Source organism: Zootoca vivipara, chromosome 14, assembly GCF_965207765.1.
Source record: "Zootoca vivipara chromosome 14, rZooViv2.hap1.1, whole genome shotgun sequence".
NCBI classification, from domain to species: domain Eukaryota; kingdom Metazoa; phylum Chordata; class Lepidosauria; order Squamata; family Lacertidae; genus Zootoca; species Zootoca vivipara.
Genome location: NC_142597.1, coordinates 25,695,704 through 25,704,702, shown reverse-complemented (window position 1 = coordinate 25,704,702; position 8,999 = coordinate 25,695,704).

Below are 8,999 nucleotides of genomic sequence, written 5' to 3'. Positions count from 1 at the left end.
AAAGAACAAAATGATGTTGGCTTATATACAGCAACAGAGGATAAACCATTGCAGAGAAAATGAGAGCAGAAAACAGAGTAAATCCTTCAATAATATGTAAGGTGGGGATCAGGCAGCATGTCTTGTTCTCATCTGAGAAATGGGTGGAGGGGGGGGTGCCACAAGATGGATGCTAGCCAAGTCTTCTCTTCCATATGCTAATCCTCAGTGCAAAAAAAGGATTTCTTCAGAGGTACATTCAGTCTTGTGAGCCTGCCCCCCTGCAAAGTGGAGTGGGGCAGTCCCAGACACAGGCAAGATACCTCAGTGAAAACTAAGCCATGATGCTGCCAGCCAGTGTAGACAATACTGAGCTAGCTGGAACAATGGTCTAACTTCAGTATAAGGCAGCTTCCTATGTATCTAAAAATATGTGCTGTGGAATGTGGCTCTTCTCTGTGCCTCACTTCTTATTAGGCTGGCAGTTAGGAACAGGAGGAGAGGGAGGGAGAGCAGGTAACATATTTTTGGGTGCCAGATTTGGCTCAGGGCTTCCAGTTGCTAACACCTTCCTTAGAATGATCTTTATTGACACCCCATCTTCTAAAACGTGCCTAGGCCAATGTAAGATTCACAAACAAAAATTGAAGAAGTAAACAGCAACAAGTTTAGCATAAGTCTGGATTTCTTCCAAAATGCCAATGAAGTGTTTCGTAAAGAGAAAGAAGAACAACATATGGGCTAGGTAAATTTGATGTTATTTTAGTTCAGTAACCTATAGCAGTCTGTGCAACAGAGAGAAGGCTGGTTAAAAATAGGGTTTTAAAAAATAATTGAAAGGCACTGTCTCTCTTCCAGGCAGGAATACAGGACAAAATGAGTTCAAAATACTTCAGAAAACATTTGTGCCTCTTCTCACCCACTCTGAGAATGCAAGCCCCCTAACCACTCCAAGCAATTTGTGGGGCAGTATTCCCCCACTGCAGCAGGCAAGGGGCATGAACTTAAGAAGCTGCCACACACACAGGCCCATCCAGCCCAGTCCTGTGGTCTACTCTGACTGACATGGACTTAAGCTGGGACTTTCAAAATGCAGGCTGTGGGTCCACAATTTTGGACTGTATGGGTGTCCTTCCTCTTCACCCTGTAAAAAAAACCCAACATCCAACAGACAGTTACAGGTAGGTAGCCGTGTTGGTCTGAGTCGAAACAAAGTAAAAAAATTCCTTCAGTAGCACCTTAAAGACCAACTAAGTTTTTATTTTGGTATGAACTTTCGTGTGCATGAAGTGTGTGTGCACACGAAAGCTCATACCAAAATAAAAACTTAGTTGGTCTTTAAGGTGCTACTGAAGGAATTTTTTTATTTTGATCCAACAGACAGGTTTAGCATAGCCTTCTCCCTAATTGGTTTGCTACATGCAAAAAGCTTTTTCCATGCGGCAAAACTGGGCAAATTCCAGGTTTCAGCAAGGCAGAGCAAGGAGAAGCAAGGCATGGCATGACAAAACCAGGGGATCTGATGAAGCAAACCAAGGCATGTCAAACCAGAGCAATGGATGGTAGGACTCATGTAGCACCCTGGACAGCGCCATGGGGAATGCAATGCAGATTCATAGGAGCAAGATTAGGGTTCTGCTCCAGCTTTCCTTACTTTATTAAAAAGTTGCTTTGACAGCCTCTCAGGCCTCCTAAGATCTATCAATAATTACCAGGAAATAACTTCCAAGGCGAGACTATATCAGAAATGGGGAATCTCTGGCCTGTGGCCCTCAAAGCTTCTCTATTCGGCCCTTGGGACTCTTCCTCAGCCATACCCCCTCTCCCTAGGCCACACCCCTCACCAGCCCCACTTTTGCCTCACTCAATTGGGCCTTTGAACTCTGATGATGCTACTTGCTTGCCTGGGTGGAAGCTAGAGAGAGGCAGGGGTGTAGAAACTAGCCTACTGTAGAAAGGGAAAATGTATATTCCTTGCTGTACCCACTCGAGCCTCTGGTGTCACCCACCATTGGCATCTGGCCCCCAGAAGGTTGCCTAGAAGGAAATGTGGTCCTTGGGCTGAAAGTGGTGCCCAACCTCTGGGCTATATAGATGCAGTCCAAAACTGTCCTGGGTTGCATAGTCAGGGATCTTCAATAGCATCCTCTGAAATTGTGCAAGCTCTCACACCCAGGGGGCACCTGAGGTTGCAACCACCTCAAGACAATGAGCCCCGATGGAGAGCCAGTGTGGTGCAGATCCAGGGGACCAGGTTTTGAATTCCCACTCGAGCATGAGGCTCCTTGGGCAGCCTTGGGCCTGTCACTGCCTCTCTGGCTAAGCCACTTCACAAGGTTGTTGTGAGAATAACAGAAAATGTGGGAGAGAAATGCAAATGAATGAATGAATGAATGAATGAATGAAATGGTGGGATCAACATGCCCTAAAGATGCTGACCTGTGGGCTGGATAAATGAATATACCCGGTACATATCTTTAATTCACAATGCAGGCAAGGCATAGTTTTGGTGAGTGACGCAAGGCAGAAGAAGATGAGGGAGAGGAATCAATGAAGTGTTCCTTTGGAGCCTTTCAAGGAAGGCAGCATAGGAGTGCAACATTCTGGATATTATTGAGACAGTGAAAAGAGTCTGTGTAAACAAAAGCAGATACCTGAGATATCTTTCAGAAGCACCTTCTTTCCTTCCTTCCTTCCCCGCTGCAGAACTAAGCAGGGCGCCTTTCTCTCGCAGCAACTGAATGCAAGGGCAGAACCGATATCCATAAATCAGCATATTACTCATTTTCTAGCATTGCAGCCTGACAGCTGTTACAAGAGCACATTGTTACGAACTGTCAGGCGGTGAAGCACAGTGCCTTTTACAACATATGTTGACTTTTATCTAATGTTGTTTCATAATTAGCCCCAGGGAGTCAGAATCTGGGCATCCAACTGGCTGTATGATCTCAGCTAACCTTTGCTTCCACTGGGAGAAAGTGAGAGCCAGGAGGGAAGGGCCCTCTGTGACTTAAGGTTGTGGGGGTGGCAGGAAGCAAGAGACATTTTTTTAATGCCTTAATTCCATAAACTCTGTCAAATATATTCTAAAATTCTCAGGGTTCCTCGGCAAGTTGGAAAGCATAGGAAGGAAACCTCTAGAGCAGACTTGTCAATTAACCCACAAAAAAAGCCTCAGAGGTTTTTTTAAAATATTCAGCAGTATATAAATGCTTTTAAATCATCGTCCTTATTATTACTATTGCTATTATTTATACCCTGCCTTTTCCCCCAGGCTGGGACTCAAGGCGGCTTGCACAAATAAAAGGAAATGGGAAAAATGCAGAAAGCTAAAAACACATAAAAGTTAATCATTAAAAAATTATTAAACCCTGATGGGATTTAAACAATATAAAACCAAATCTGTTAAAAACAGATAATAAAAGCACAGCATTTTTTAAAAAATGGGGTTGCTGGTGTTGCAGGTCCTGCCTTATTACTCCTGAATCCAGATCTGAAAATTCATGCGAGGGGGGCTTCAAAAAGTTTTTCCCCACCACTATTAAAGTACAAACTAGAGAAAGTGCAACCTGAATCAAATTCCTCCCCCATCCCTCCTGAAAATGTAGCCCTGATTTGCTTTTGGAAAGAGCTCAGCTGCAAGGGCAAGCAAGTTTCAGAAAAAGAAACAGGGAGGGGCAAAAATTGAAGTCTGCCTACACATTACCATCTTAAAAATGCAGCTAGGCTGTTCTTTCTCTCAACTCAGATAGAAGCTAGTTTGGGGAGAAATGCATCAAAATGCAGTATTTTGGATGGATATACGATCAATACAGATTGTGGCTGACATCATGTGTATCCCATTTCCCAAACCAGCAGTGGGAGTGCATTGGATGCAGAATAAATAGGAGTCAAAATCAATCTGTTTTTGGATCTCGTAAGTTCTTTCCATCCCATGTCAGTATCAATATGCAATTAAAAATAAATAAATCTGTGAGCACACATACAAACAAATCATTTTATTCTAAAACTTTTCTTGAGTCATGAATTACATCAGAACAACCTCTGAAAGCCAAGGGATGTTTAAATTTGCAACCTGTGGAGGTTGCTCCACTGGGGGAATCAGGCACTGCCCCACCGAGCTCAGTCTGCCCTCAGCTGGGGACAAAGCTAGAATCCTGACTCACCTCTGACAAACACAGATGGGGCGGCAGATCAGACTAGTTTCCATCGAATTCTGAATTCCTTGAGCATCCTTAAACAGGATGCAGTTACCAGGAACTGAACTGTGTGCCTGGTTCCCTGGCTGCAACTGTGGCTCTCTGGGCAAAGCTGGATTCCCAGAAAGGGCTGACCTGATCCTGCCTGGTACTCAGTCCCTGGTACCTGGCAAAGCTGAGCTAGGAGACACTAGCCTTACTGCTGTCAGGGGGATTTTAAACCCCGCTGGCCTTTCAAGTAAAGCTCCCTTGGAATCCTGTTCCATCAGAATAAGTGTCAGAAGTATTCAGAAGGGGGATGTACTTTTGAGCAATCCCTTGCTCATGAAGGCTGTGCTACAGCAGAACTGCGGTAAATCCAAAGGGATTAAACAGTCCGAAGGGAAAGAATGAAGGATCTTGGGCTGAAATCCTAATTTTAAAAATCTATAAGGTGTTTTTCCCTTTCCCCAAATCCCCATTCTTCCTTGAAATGCAGGTGTGTGTGTGTGTGTGTGTGTGTGTGTGTGTTTTAAATCAATAACATACCCAGTTAAATATGGCTCTCCCTCTCCCTGTCTCTTTCTCTCTTATTTTTCAGAAGCCAGCTGGCTTGTTGCAGCAGCCGATCCCTTTGGCTTACCAACGGTGGCTACATAATTCATAAGCTCCCTACTAATACACAAATACTGTGTCTCCCCGCAGACTATCTCAGGCAAGCTTGTCTAACTGTTGACTAGGAACCACGAAAAGTTGAGGGAGCGCAACAGGAAACATGAAAGCTCGTTGGCCGGGCCTTAATTGTGAATTACGCAAAGCGGCCCTGGCTCATGAATTATACAGGAGGCCCCGACGCGCGAATGTCGTTCAAGCAATGGACTTGTTTATATGTTCTGCACCGGTGGCTTTGAACTATAGCTCCCTACTTAACTGTAACATCCTCATTTTCTTTGGAGCCAAGAAAGAAAAGAGGAAGATATTCCCAGCTCCGACAATATTTTCTCCTCCTCTTTCCCAAAAGGCTATCTCTTACGCACACACTCACGCATGCATGCGCGCGCACACAAACAAATCTTCACCTCCTGTTGAAAAGTATAGAAAGAATCTGAAGAGCCATGTTTGATGACAGGACACCAGGTGAGAATTCTGGGAGGGGGAGATGCTGAGCGTGTTTCAGTTGCCTGGGGGACACTTTTTGCTCTACATTGTTTGGGTCCATTATCTAGCCATGAAGCCAGAAGAGCTTTGGGAGGTGTTAAGGGTGCTGGGAGTTATTAGGAGACACACACACAGAGAGAGAGAGAGAGAGAGAGAGAGAGAGAGAGAGAGAGAGAGAGAGAGAGAGAGAGAATCCCCCCATGGAGCTACAGCTCCTGGAGTGGTCTAAGTACATCCAGTATTACAAACGTTAATTACATTGGGAAATGACGGGAAGTCTACTTTATTTTATTTTATTTTACTTTATTTTATCTTGGTTTAGTTAGAAAATATGTGGAAGAGTAATTTAATATTTAACTGTAAATTTATGTAAGGTTATTTTTTTTTCTTTGTATGTGTGGATTTACGTTACTGTATGATATCTATGAATTTCAATAAAGGATTTTTTTTAATGAAGTTGTCTAACAGTCAATTTCTCCTCCCAGGGAATTCTGGGAATTGTAGCCACAGTCCCCATAATTCTCTGGGGCCAGTCATGTGCTTTAAGTGTATGGTTGTGTAAGCAGACATAGTCTAACACTCTAACCACTACACCACATCACACCAGCTCTCACTTTGGAGCCAAGTAGGACCTTTTGCCTAACACACATTTTGGCGGGTGGGTTGGTATTCCCACCGCACTGAGCCGCTGATTGGTGGGACTAGATGACCTGCTGTGTTGCTTCTATATGCAACTTGAGTCACCTAACTTGAGTTAGGTGTGTTTCAGCCAGGTGACATGCTTTAGGGTGATGGGCTGTCCCCGAGGCTTGCTCTCAAGGCTCTGAGGCAGGACAGGTGCTACCTTTGAGGCCAACCTGCCTCATCCACCTGGAGCTATGGGGCCCTAGGGGGTGCTGGTGCAGCAAGGCCTTCTTACTTACCTTTATGATGTGGTCTGGGAAGCAGGTAAGCCACGCACTCATTTCCAAAGGCCGGAGTTTGGTCTATCTAGTAGCTGCGGTTTTAGTTCTATGTTGATGTCAGTTAACCCCCATTGCTTCCTTCTACAGGTTTTAATAGTAAACAAAGAGGTCCTAGTTGAACATAGCCTGTGTATCTCTCACTATTTGGCCATCTGGTGCCAAATGCCTGGGTAAACAGGAATGTTTTCCAGTTCCTCCCAAAAGTTAATAATGAAGGAGACAGGCGCACCTCACCAGGGAGGGCATTCTGCAGCTTCCCTTCTGTAATCCCACCACATCTGGCAGACCTTCTGTTGTCTATTGCTGTTCTCATCACCCCATACCCTGTGTCAGAGCTTGAAGGTTTTATTTTTATCAGTCGTGATTGACCAATTGATAGACTCACCCTCTTCTTTTCTTTTTCCAAGATGATACGCTAATGGCCCGTCTTCTCATCTTCTGGTAATGAACTAAGTTAATTATTCATTATGATTCATAATGAACAAGACGATGCTTTAGCTTCTGGGCCAGCCGGTCTGCCTTGCAGGATTGCGAGGTTCATCTTTCACCCTTACGAGAGGCCACGGTTTCCACTTTTAAAGCCTAACAGACTATTACCATAATCAGATGAGACACAATCCATTGCAATTACCATCTCTTCTGCTAGCTTCCTCTCCCTCATTAATTTTTTTTTAAAAAATCCAACCTCCCCTACAAGTTTCTGCTTGCAGCGTCTGCCGTGTTGGGTCAGATTCAGCTACCGGTACCTGCACATTCAAGGGATACAGAGCTCCGTCCTTATTTTCCATAGTGGAGGCCACTTCAGGTTCTTGACAGCCGCTAATGGGCTACACAGATAGGAAAGGCTTGCCACTGCAAATGGCAACAGTTAAATAGGGAGAAGCTGCCCTGAGCCAAGCAGTGGTGGGGGCACTGCAAAGGGACAGCCCTGAGAATTCTGCCAATCAGGCATATAATAATGACAATGCCACAGAATAATGGCAAAGCGACAATCATAAGATGAGTCCTGCTGCACCAGGCAGGTGGTTCATCTAGTCCAGCCTCCTGTTCTCACACTGGTCAACCAAATGCTTATGGGAAGCACTGAGTTGCAACAGCAACCCTCCCCAGCAGCCGGTGTCCAGAGTAAAGGTAAAGGGACCCCTGACCATTAGGTCCAGTCGTGGAAGAAGTTCTGGTTAGTAAAGCTTTTAATAAAAATACAGGTCTGGACCATTTTTATTTCCAAGAGGAATTAGTTTTTATGCATCCAATTATTTCAAGCTGCGCAATATTAATATCTGAAATAGAGCCTTGCTCTGGGTCAGCACGAGGCATTTGGCTTTGTAAAACAAAAGGCAAAATGGTACCTCTTCAGTTCCACAGGCAGAAACCAACTGGGTTGGCAGTTAGAATCCTTCTTAAAAATTACTGCACCAGAATGATGTTGGATAGCTTGGGTGGTGCAAGGCAGGCTATGTGGCAGTCACCAGACCTCATGACCTCTGCAGCCCCATCCTCCAACATCTCACCTCTACCTCCCCAATCCCCAGCATGTGCCGCCTAAGGCAGCTGCCTCGCCCTCCCCAACAGCAGACCCAACCCTGGTGGGTAAGAACATAAACATAGAACCAGGATGTAAATCAGTTCATAGGATCAATATAATTAAGTGATAACGTTCTTCCTTGGACTTTGTTGCAGACTCGGTGGTGGTGGTGGTGGTGTATATGGGCTTAGAAAAAGAGTCAGGTTACCTGTCTTGCCTCTCTGCCACTTTGAGGAAGGAAGAGCGCCCCACCCCCACCCCGCACTGAAGCCTGGAGTGGTACAATCCTGGAGAAAGTTTCACTGCTGACTTTGCTAGCTGTATAAACCAGCCCATCGATTCTTTGTCACCTTTGTTGCAAAAGGGCACTTGGATTCCATAATACGATAAGCCTTTTCCCATCTTGCCACACACAGGCTTCTTAGCCAAGGATTTTGGTATTTTAAAAGGGTGGATTTCCTGAGGCATATATGACACAAACACAACTGGAAAGGAAAACCTTAGGCTAAAAGATTGAGGGAACAAAATGGGGTGGGTAGGAAATGCCTTGTGCATTTTGCGAGAGATTAGGGCCAACGTAGTTTTGTCTTAAGCCACTAAAGACTCCTAAAAGCCCCAACGAAGACTGTGAGCCTCAGAAAACCCTCGCAGGGCTTAGGAAAGAAAAGTCAATTTAAAGTCAGACTAAAGCCTTGCTTAAAGAGTTGGCTGGGTTTTGCTCAGGTTCAGAGAGGTGGCAAAGGAGGAAGTCTGTGAGGAGGGGTTTACTTCCTGGGAGTACTATGAAGAAATACTTTTGTGGCTGTCTTGGGTATGTGAATATTCACAACTTTGATATTGGGGCATTCATATATTATGAACAAATATATCCATCATTGTCATCCTACAGGAGAATACTGCCTGATGAGACATTACCGAGAATAAAAATACTTCTTAAAAATTATTTAGCAGTGTTCCTCAGCCTTGAGTTCCCAGAGGTTGTTGGACTACAACTCCCATCATCATCCACAGCCAGCTTTGCCAGCCATCAGTGATCATAGAATCATAGAGCTGGAAGAGACCACAAGGGCCATCCAGTCCAACCCCCTGCCAAGCAGGAAACACCATCAAAGCATTCTTGACATGTGCCTGTCAAGCCTCTGCTTAAAGACCTCCAAAGAAGGAGACTCCACCACACTCCTTGGTAGCAAAGAT